At 32.5% G+C, this 11,600-nt stretch overlaps 1 long non-coding RNA gene across 1 annotated transcript; it reads left to right on the top strand.

The window, feature by feature from the left end:
- Window positions 1-843: 843 nt before the first annotated feature.
- On the top strand, window positions 844-11,388 carry LOC140685517 (uncharacterized). Its single transcript, XR_012058767.1, has 3 exons — window positions 844-980; window positions 4,136-4,327; window positions 11,302-11,388. It is a non-coding gene; the product is annotated as an uncharacterized lncRNA (long non-coding RNA).
- Window positions 11,389-11,600: the final 212 nt, after the last annotated feature.

Genomic DNA, 11,600 nt, shown 5'->3' with positions numbered 1-11,600 from the left:
AGGTAACCATAATTCCATCTGCAACTATTGCAACTATTATAATTATTCAATATTATTTAATATCAAGGAAAGGAAAAAGTTAAGATCATAAATGGGATAAAAGATGACATGTAATTAAACTAATTATTAATTAGCTGAGGTTTTTCAGATATCACATATTTTTACTTAAAATTCATAATAAATTTATGTTGTAGGTATTTTAAACCCCTTTTTACAGATGCAGAATTTAAATTTAACAAAAGCAATGCGTTTCTGGTCAGAAATTTCTTCATTTTCCTGTATAAGTGACAGTGAGAATATTGATTTCATGGCTGTGGAAATACAGGGTTTAATTTCAACTATGAGCAAAAGAATGAGGAAGAGGGATCAAGAAAGGACTTTGGGCTTGCCTGTAAGATTTTGGTGATCTTTTAAGGCAGCATTTTTTTATAGAAGAGTGGGGCTAAATTGTCCTGAGGAAAATAAGGCAATTGGCAATGTTACTGATTTATTTTTGTCTCCTTAAATTTAGCAGCATGTTTTGCTTTTTTATTTTCTCTTTTCAAGATCTTGTACAGAGATGAATATCATTGAACTGAATAATGATTTTTTTTCTTATCTGTCCACAAGATGCTCAACTTGCTTAACTTTGGAAAAACTGAGACTACTGATTGCAGTGTTTCTCAGAGAGCTAATGTGACCCCCCAAAAGAGTTACATGTCTTTGGATGCTTTTATAGCTGTTAACAAAGAAGTGTTCCCTCCCAGAACAATGAACTGACTCCCTGATGGACACAGTTTAGATACCACTTTAAAGAAGGCGTTTGTTGGTTGCTAATAGGAAATTTTGCTTTTTCAGCACCTGTAGTGGCAAAAAGTATCCAGGAGCTAAAATATAGCTACAGCTGGAGCTGACTTCCATTCATTCATCATTGTCACTTCATGAATTAGGAGCCAGCAGACCATTTCTCTCACTTTACTTCAGCCCCTTTTCAGAATGAGGTAAGATTCATAATGTTTAGATATGATAGTTTTTTTCCTAATTCATTATTTAGAGAGCAATCAATTTTGACCTGTGTCACTCTATAAACTCTTGAGCTTTTCAAAAGGAAAATGAATTCTGATTGGTGTTTATGTATAATTATGTGTATCCATGTTAATAGGACATACCACAATGCCATTTGCTTAACATGGCTGTGGCGTTTTTATTGGGCACATTTTCTCTTCTCTAAAACTTGAAACAGCTTGCCTTTTCTCTCATTCAAATAACCATAATCTAAGTAAGTTCCTTTTTTTTTAAGGATGTTAAATGAAAAGATTCACACTTTCCACTTTTCAATGCTTTTATTAAGACATTTTATGGTAATGGATAAAATGATTATATATCCACTGAACTGCCAATAAGATAATTGGTCACATCATCATAAAAGGGAAGTGTTTCCTTAAAATGGATTACATTACATCAATTTATTCTCTTTAAAAAGTTACAAGCATTAACCTTTGAAATGACCATTACCCTTTAATTGGTATTCTTATACTACCCAATGTATCATTAGCCTTTGGAGATTGTGTATTAAAAGTGGCAATCATAATATTCAGTAAATTATAAAACTACAAGTTGGGATCACCTTTTTGGCTCCCCCAAAAGCCACTAATTAGCTGTGTTCTTGCGTCAAAAGATAAAATGAAGCTTCACTGCAAGCAAATATGTTTTACCCATTTAGCCTATCACAAATAAAGATTTATACATCCACATAATTTATAAAGTCACAAAACATAATCATAACTTCATTTTCAACAAGATATCTGCAGTACTCTGTGTAAGAGAAAACCTTGGCAGAAATAAAGGCTCAATAAAATATGCTTCAATGACAGGCAAACCTTTGGAATTTTTAAATATAAAATCTATTATAAAGATGTGAGGTTATAGAGGTAGGTTATTAACCATACAAATGTCAGTTTTTCCAATGTGAACAAGCGGAATCAGCATGAGAAAACTGTGTGAAAATATTGTGGTGTCAAAATGCATTGATACAGATACATGTATATACACTTGTTAGTATTTTAAATTTGAAAAATAGGTCATTATAACCCTTGTAAACTGATGGTTATAATATAAGAAAATACATATTTGTAAACATTTTCAACACCAAGAGGTACAGAACCTACTAGTTAATTTTCACACACAATGTAACAGAGGGCTTCACAAGCCCAGTGTTGAATCAGATGTTTTGCATAATGTACATTATTTGGCATAAACATTTGGTGTTTGATATAAGTATTTTAAAATAATATTCTTATGTTTTTTAAAATATAACAATTTTGACTTGCTATTATAGTTTGTTTTATGACCAATGTTATATACCGAAAAAAAAAAGCATATTATTCTCTAAAACAGTGAGTTTGCTGTGGATTTCATACTCTAGACATTGAAGGATAAACCAATTCATAGTTGAAAGGCTTTCCTCCTCTAGCCACCTTTGTGGAAATCATATTTGTATAAAAAGGGGAAACCTTCAGCCATCATCACAGATTGCAATCTGTAATTAAATTTTTATTCTGCAGATTTTTCTAATACTCAGGAAAAGGGCAAAATCTACTCCCCATCAGAGTTTTTCCAAAGTAAAATAATTCACTCTGACCTAGCTTTATCAAAATAGTGAATGAACTAAAGATAATTCCAACCAAGGTTGTTGTTTTATTTCATAATATAATTAAAAACAAAAGTACTTTGAGACTGAATTCCAACAATAAGTAATTCACAGAATTCTGTTTATTTGCAGACTGAGTATATGTCATAATCATCATACTGAAAAAATTATTTAGACAAAGAAAAATCTGTGACACTTAAGCATTACAAAGTAAAGCATTGGGATGATTTTTCTCCAAATTATAAATGCATTAAAATATTTGTGATGAAATGCATGCAGATGTAAAATTATAGAATGTTTTAGCAGACAGTACCTTAAGGAGAACTATATCCTTCTGATAATTTAAACATGAGGAAACTGAGACCAAAAGATCTTCAAGACTCATACAATTTTATGTAGACATTTATTGTAGAATAAGAAACAAAACCCAGGTAGTTTGTTAGTTGAACTTGTGCTTTTTTTCCACCTAATAGTGCTGTCTAGTCACAAAAGTAAACATGTTTTTCTCCTTTTAATCAATGGTTATCTGCTAAGTGCAGTGTTACCATTCATACAGATGCTGACTTTATTAGCACCATTCACTTATGCAAAAAAATGCACTCTTTTTGATTCTGTTATAGGAAGATCTGACTTAGATGATATAAGATAAATGAACATAAGTGAGATGTGGAAGGAGTTGTAATTTTGTGAAAAAAGTAAAGCATTTGAAAGATAATTGTATATCAAAATATGTGTGTAATCACAATAAAAGACAAAATATAAGAGAATTCGGAGGGATAAAGTAATGTGTCTACCTGGGAGATCACAAAAATTTTAATTAAGAATGAGACCACTTATTTTAAGCCTTAGGTATTGGTGGAATTTAACATGAAAAATAAGATATTTCTGCATTTTTTCCTAAATAAGATAGTTATTTTAAAAAAGAAAAGCAAGATTTTTCAGCACTGAAGAAAGATTCAAGAACATGCTGAGAGCTTTACAATAATTGATTGATCAAAATATGAAAAAAAAACTACATTCATTATTTACTTAGAAAAATAGGACTATTTGTGTTTCCTGTCTGAATCTTTTAGAGCTATGGCAAAAATCATAGAATTAAATTATAGTATTTTTGTCAGCCATCTGACATTGGACACTACGTAACTTCTACTCTAAAGTTGCTTCTTTGAGGCCTTTAATATGTTGAGGTAATGACTTTCTATTCTTTGTTGAGAATTTTTATCAGAAAAGAGTATTGATTTTGTTAAATGCTTTTTGTGTATTTGTTGAGATGGGGTGATTTTTATCCTCTGTTAATGTGGTATATTACATTGATTCATTTTCATATGTTGAACCATCCTTGCATCCAGGGTTAAATCCCACTTAATCATATTGTGTGATCCTTTTAATGTGTTGTGGAATTTGGTTTGCCAGTATTTTATTGAGGATTTCTGCATCTATGTTCATCAAGGATATTGGCCTGTAGTTTTCTTTTCTCATAGTGTCTTTTTCTGGTTTTGATATCAGGGCAGTACTGGCCTCGTAAAATGAGTTTGATATTTTGAGAAAGTTAAGGATATGCCATATGTACATACAATAGAATATTATTCAGCCTTAAAAAAGAACATACTGAAAACAGAACAACCTGAACCTCAAGAACATTATACCATGTGAACTAAGCCAATCACAGAAGGACATCTATGGCATGATTCCACTTATGTAAGTAATTCAAAGTAGTCAAACTCAAAGAAACAAAGAACAGAATAGTGGTTGCTAGAAGCTGGGGAGGATGAAATGGGGAGTTGTTAATCAATATGTATAAAATTTCAATTATGCAAGATAAATAAGTTCCAGAGATGTGATGTACATCATTCCCATAGATAACAACATTGTATTGCACACATTAAAAGACTATTAAGAAGTTAAATCTAATGCTCTTAATACAACAAAAAAGCTATTTGTACCACTTTGGAGAGCTTAAAATTCATATGTATATAAAATATAATTGTGTGTGTACACTTTATATACACAAATGTAAACATGCAATTTGATCAACCCTTTTATTGAAAAAGAACATCTCTGATTAATGTTGAGCTGCAGAGCTTTGATTCAGTGAGAACCACATTGCTCTTGTCATCTACAATGCAGAAAGCAGTTTCCATACAGTTCAAATTTTACTGTAGTTAACTATTCATGCTGCGTTTGTATTTGATGACAGGATTATGCAATGCTAGCACAGAGGGCATGCAGTAGAAAACAAGTTGGAAAGCATCTCAACTCCATGATGAGAAAGTGCACTGCAGAGGTATTCAGCAGTACGCAACAAGTTTGAAACCAGCAGACAATTTTCAGTCAGTTATTCTATCTTAGAAATTTTACCAAAAACTATTTCTGAATGAACAAAATAGTATTTATACTTGAGTGTTATCGGAGTACTTTTTCACAATACTAAACTGGGGAAACAATGTAAATGGATAAATAGAGAAATTTTAAAACATATAGTAGGCATTAACTCAAAAGTATATTATTCAAGTGACTATATAAATTTCCATCCAACTGGAGACACTTTCAACAAGGATAATTTGAAGAAAGCCAGTGCCACAGGTGTAAACTGGGACTGGTCCAGGCAAACTAAAACATATGGTTGCCCTGAATATTATTCATCTTTTAAAATAATGTTAAAAATAATAATTGACTTGAGGAAATACTTATAATATTAACCGTAAAATGGTAAATTCAGAATGATTACAAATATATACACTAAAGTGGGTCTCTGTTTTGTCATTTGTAGATATGCCTTTTTGATAAGGATATAAATGATCATATTTATTTTCCACTTTTCTGCATTTTCCAAGTTTTCTGTATTGAATATGCATTGATTTCATGAAAGAACACATAGTAAACAAAGCTTTATTTAAAACATAAACAAGGGTGGGAAGGAACTAGGAGTTCAAGATTTGTAGATACTGACAGATATATATAGAATAGATAACAAGTTTATACGGTATAGCACAGGGAAATATATTCAAGATCTTGTAAGCGCTCATGGTGAAAAATAATATGAAAATGAATATATATATATATATATTCATGTTTGACTGAAAAATTGTGCTGTACACCAGAAATTCACACAATATTGTAAACTGACTATAACTCAGTAAAAAATGAAATAAATAAATAAATATATAAACAAGAATTGCCTAAGTAAAGAGGTAGTATGACTTGTCCAGAATTCTAGCAGAGCTAAATTCATAGCTAAGCTATGGAGGAAAGAGGAAATGGCTCAGAGAGTGTATATATTCTCTCATTTTCCAAGTTATGAAATTCAGAATTACTGCAATTATTCAGCAGCTTTAAGCCACCTTTCAGAACCATTATAAAAACTGGCAATTGTTCTACAAGTGACATACGAACAGGTAACACAGACTACACTTCTACTCTGAGGGATTAACAGTTTCCAGAGAATGTCTGGAAAGTATATCACTTTTTAGTTTATTGGGGAATGTGGTTTCATTACCTTAATACATTGCACAATTAAGTGTCATTCCCTTAATATTAACTCACTAATAATTATATACTATTAATGATACACTGATTTTGGAATAAAATTTCATTTTCTTAAACCACAGTCTGTATAGATGAACAGGAAGGGTCCAGCTAATTCAGCTATACCAAATATTTCCTGCCTTAAAGAAGCCTACTGCAAAAGCAGGAATAAAGAAAATATCTCAAAATGAGAAAGAAAATATGCTCAATGTGTGTAACTGTAGTTCTTCATAGGTTTAGCATTGTTTACTTCAATCATATTAGAACAAACATAAAAATTGTTTTTAAAAATATTTGAAAGGACACAGGACTTAACAATATCACTATAAGAAGCTCCAATATTTATGTATTAAATTCTCATATCTAAGACTCAGCTATTAACATTTGTGGGCATAATTAACTTTGTGATCAGATGAGCTAATTCACAATTAAAACAAAACAGAAACAAAAAAATACTCGACCAAGGTTTTCAGAAGCCATGATTCTAGAAAATAAAGAGTTTACAGTTGCCTTCATGATTCTCTGAAATAATAACCAACTGGAATCAAAGTGGAGTCTTCCTCCAAAACCAAACTTAGCAATTTCTCCCTACTGCAGTAATCAAGCATGAGAGGAGAAATTATTACAAAATCTCCAGAAAGACAAAAGAAACGACTAGAAGTCATCGAGCATGAATTGTTTTCATTCACCATACTCTTTTCTGTAATATTGTGTGGTAGGCATTATCATCTCCTTTGGAAGCTGAGCACATTCAGTCAAGGAGAAATTAAGCATGTTTTCAAAGTTGAACTCCCAATAAGATCCCTGAAGCAAGCCCACACGTTGTCCAAATTCAAACTTTATTAAAGTTTTACCCAGTTGCATTCATAAAAGTTTTGTTGTTGTAACAGTTCCCTACACAGACTGGATTTTCTATTCTCATCTAATTAACTCTTCTCTGTATTTTTTAGAAAATATTTAGTGAAGAAATAACACACCTATCTCTGTTATTTATGTAATTTAAACATCACCAGGAGCCATTAGATAATTTGTTCTTTTAAAATAAATTTACTAAATAAAACTAAATAAATTGAAAGAGGAAAGCATCCTCTGGACATAATACTGATCCCAACACTGTACCTCCTCCATTTTATTAGAAAGCATATTGTATGTATCTATCACTTACAGTGAATCTTCTCATTTGAATTGAGCTACCTTACAATTTTATTCCAAGTGAGTCTTCATGTTGCTTGATTAAAAGAAAATAATCAAGAAGCTTGATATATCCTTCTAAAACCAATCTCCTTCATATAATTCCATAACATAGAACATGGCTATCAAAAAGAAAATGAAGCTGATTTTTCATATATTTTCTTTGCCTTTTTTTCCTTAGCCTGAAAACTATGGTACTTGTTTCTTTGTAATGAATTCACATGCTTCTCTTAGATTTCTTTTCCTCTGCAACAGCCCAATGAGTCTTTATCTATTGCTCCAGACAGTCATCTTCTCAAATCACCTAGAGATGTGAATGATAACCCTATCACCTACTAGACAGAAACATCAAAATTCTGGCCACCATTCACCAAGATAGCTTTTTCTTATCTGAAGCTATTCATCTGTAATGTGTAAGGACAGAGCCTGCTTTCAGTAATGCAGCTGGTTATAGCAACTAAGAATAGCACAAGCCTCCATCCAGATGATGGAGAGTAACTCATCTTCATCAAAATGAACCAGAACCGGATGCTTGACTTCTGAAGGACAATTGGAAAACTGTATATTGAGTATAAATCGCATAGAAAGACTGAATCAAATAACTAATTGAAATATACTTTGTAACCAAATCTCTAAATAGATTTAACTTGGCATCAATAAATAGTTAACCAGTTTAAAATTGTATGGTTTAGTAAGGCAAGTACTTTGTAGTTTTTATTAATGATCAAAAACAATAGAAATGATTGTATAAAATTGGGGAATAAGTTAAATATGCTTGAGTGAAGTTGACATTTTAATGCCATGAAATAATTAAATATGTACTGACCTGTCAGATAACATACCTCCCAAACCTGGGTTTTTCTTTCTTGACATTACCTCATAGATTGTGTAAGCAATTATGAGATCCTCCATGATACGAATTAATCCTGAATAAGCCATCATGATGCAAAACTTCCTTTAACAATTAAGACAAAAAAAAATACTACTCTCTTAACACTTACTTACAGTAGTTAATATAAAATTATTGTGCCCTTCCATAAGTAGAAAAAAGTTATAAAAATTGTCCTAATAAATACATTAATCTTGGGAATAAAGTGATTTATTACTTTTAAATTCAATGTTAAAGATCAGGGTCCTTTTTACATATAGATGTTTACATCTGTATGTATATATATTTTATTTTTCCTGTGATATGCACTTCCTTGAAGAAATTTCCTTCTATCTCATATAAAGCAAGTCTCATCAGATCTTGCGATCTTGTGAAAGCAAAATCATTTATTTTGGGTGTCTGGAGAAGAGAAGACTGAACAACTCTGGACACATTATTGCCCCTCTACCATTTAAGTATAGATGTGGGGTTTTGTGTAACTTACATGAAGTATTAAAGGTATTAAAAAGGCTTTATTAAATGGGGGGGGGTGTAGGCAATTTGACGCTACACCAGAGTGATATCTCCTGACTGTCAAAGGTATGTTTTAATGAACGGCAGGTTCACAAGTCAATCACAGAAAAAAGGCCGGCATATAGAAATGTTTGGATTAATTATAATATCACTTGAAAATTAGAGTGCTCTGGTTTCTTGCTGTGGCAGAGCATATCAGTGAAAGTGAGTTAGGAAGTGGCTTGTTTGTATGCAGGTGGTTCTCGATTATAATAAATCATAACAAATTGTAACTCTCTCTCTCGACCTTCTACAACTTTTTGTGGCTTCCATCACAGTGGGGATATTAGGATGCCTTAATCGCCTGGATCATGTGTGGAGGGTCTCAGTCCTGCACAGGTGAAACCCACAGAGGTAGGACAGCAGTGCTGCCTGCCTGCCCCGTCCCTCCTTCTCCACTAGCGTTTTCTTGAAGTCTTGCTTGTTACTGACAGCCTGACTATGACCTTAAACACTGTGCTTGTCAAAAGAGAAAGTAGCTGTTTTAGTTTTGCTGTTCTTTTCTGAGAAGAACTAAGCAACACTGCCATTTTTCTTTCCTCAAACTTTTGACTTCCTCACATATTCAGATATTTAAAATACACAGAAGACACTTTACTATCACAAACAAAAGAGCAACAACAATAAAAATGAAAACTATGCTTCTGTGGTCTTTGCATAATTATTCCACCTATGAGTCTTAAATCAAACAAAACATAATGATCTGGGAACAAATGTGAGGTAAGAAAATACACACACCAGCCTGCAGACTGTGGGATGAGACCCATCTTCAACACCTACTATTTAAGTCTTTTGTGCATTTACGGCCTGGAGTTCTGCTTCTCAGCTTCCTATCTGAAGTGGCAACCATCACCCACTTCAACTGAAACCGATATGTAAATATAAGATGTACAGCTATATCATCATTTCACCTGTAGAAAGAACAAGAAATATTTTTCAGAAAGTTTTATACATTAAGAAATTATTTCACAAAGAATTAAAAAGCTGTTAATAATAACCTATGCTTAGGCAGAAGGATCAAGAGATCGTTAACATCTGATATTTTAGTTTTATTTAGATAAATGAGTGAGTTTCACCGGCAACGCCAGAGTGTAATGTTTAACCTTAAAGAAAAAGAAATCTGGTGGTTGGCTTGTTCAGGGACAAGTTTGTTTTGTTTCTGTTATTTATGTTGTTTTACACGTGTCTCAGAGGTAGGATGTGAGGATGGCTTTCCTCTTGTTCCCCATTTGTGCTCTCCTCTTTGGGGGCACATTTTATATTAAATATATATAGTGAAGGACACTTAGCAATTAAACCCTTTTTCTTTTAATTTCTAATTTCTAAACAAGTTGAGAAATGCTTTCAAATACATACACCCCATGAGAAAAGTGTTGCCTGTGTTTGGGCTTTTTTCTTTCCTTTAAACAATATGGAAGGACATTATCTCCTTGCCAAAGATCTGGAAGCTGGCTTTGATTTTCAGCTCTAATGGTCTCATCTGAATCCTCATCCCAGGGGCATTAACTGACAGAGACCCCATGCTGCGATTCACGCTGTTTAATGCCAAGTTGATGGGTAATAAAGTTATCATAATCCATTATTTAATTATAGATGATAGTCCCTGCTCTGATGGTAACACTGAGACTCTGGCTTAATTTACACTTCTGGGATGCTTCACAAATGATTTGGGCTGATCTTTGATACAGGGTCAGGGGTGGAGAAAAATTTTATATAATTGCATTCTATCGTACTTGAAACATTCCACATCCAAATTGGATTTGTTTTTGAGTTGACATATGTCTGTAGTTTCTATGGTAAGCATACATTTTAATAAGGATTTGTGTAGGTGTTTCCTCTTTGCAACAGATATGTAGGTTGGATTTATCATCTTATTTGCATGTAAAAATTGCTTCTTTTCTTGTTACTGCTACAAACCTCAAAAACAGAAACAGAATACACTGTTTACTAGGGAAAATAGAAAAAATGCATATTTGGAAATTGATTTCATTTTCCCCAAGTTGCACTGCTCACACGCAAACTTCATGTCAATTTATGAATTTACTGAGGCTGTTCACTTAGCTGGACATAATGCTCTTTCTTTTTTTAAATAGTATCCGACTCTATTCCTTCTTCTCCATGAAGCCCTTTCCTGCAAGGAAGTGTAATATACGCTAAGTTCACACATAGCCTGTGTTAGCACTTACTAGCTGTGTGACTGAGACATTCACCCTTACTCTCTAAATCTTTCTAAATTCTCATGATAATGGCAATTAAGCCTCTCTCCAAGGGATGTAATGAAGAAGCAAGATGGACGCAGACATATCTAGCATCCTCTCAGAAGGATTTAATCAAAATCAAAATGCTGTGGTATATATGGCTGAAAAACAAAGTAGCTTTGCATTGGTTTTAATTCTTTACTTTTGTGTATAAGTATAAATATGGGGGATGGTTTTAATGTGTGCAGTTATAATAGAAATAATTACTTAAGAAAAATGCTTTATACTGAACATTCTTTGTGCACTTACTTTCACAGCTAAGAAGATTAGCTTTATTAGAAATTTCTTGGAAACTGCAATTATATTTAGAAAAGAAAACCAGTTGATTATGAGCAGCAAGAAACTACAGGGAAGGTAATTTACTTTCCAATATCTTAAAGAGTACATTTAAGACTCATAATTGAATAAAAGATTCAGGGTCTTTTGTGATTTAATGTGTCGATGTTGAATACATAATCACAACATTTATGAAAGTTGGATGTAAACATCTTTTGATCAGACTGCACTAGGCAATGATATAGAATTCTATAGGTAGCGCCACTGTGACATGAAGTAT

Source organism: Vicugna pacos, chromosome 14 (assembly GCF_048564905.1).
Source record: "Vicugna pacos chromosome 14, VicPac4, whole genome shotgun sequence".
In the NCBI taxonomy this organism is placed as follows: Eukaryota; Metazoa; Chordata; class Mammalia; order Artiodactyla; family Camelidae; genus Vicugna; species Vicugna pacos.
This window is presented reverse-complemented; position numbering and strand designations above follow the sequence as displayed.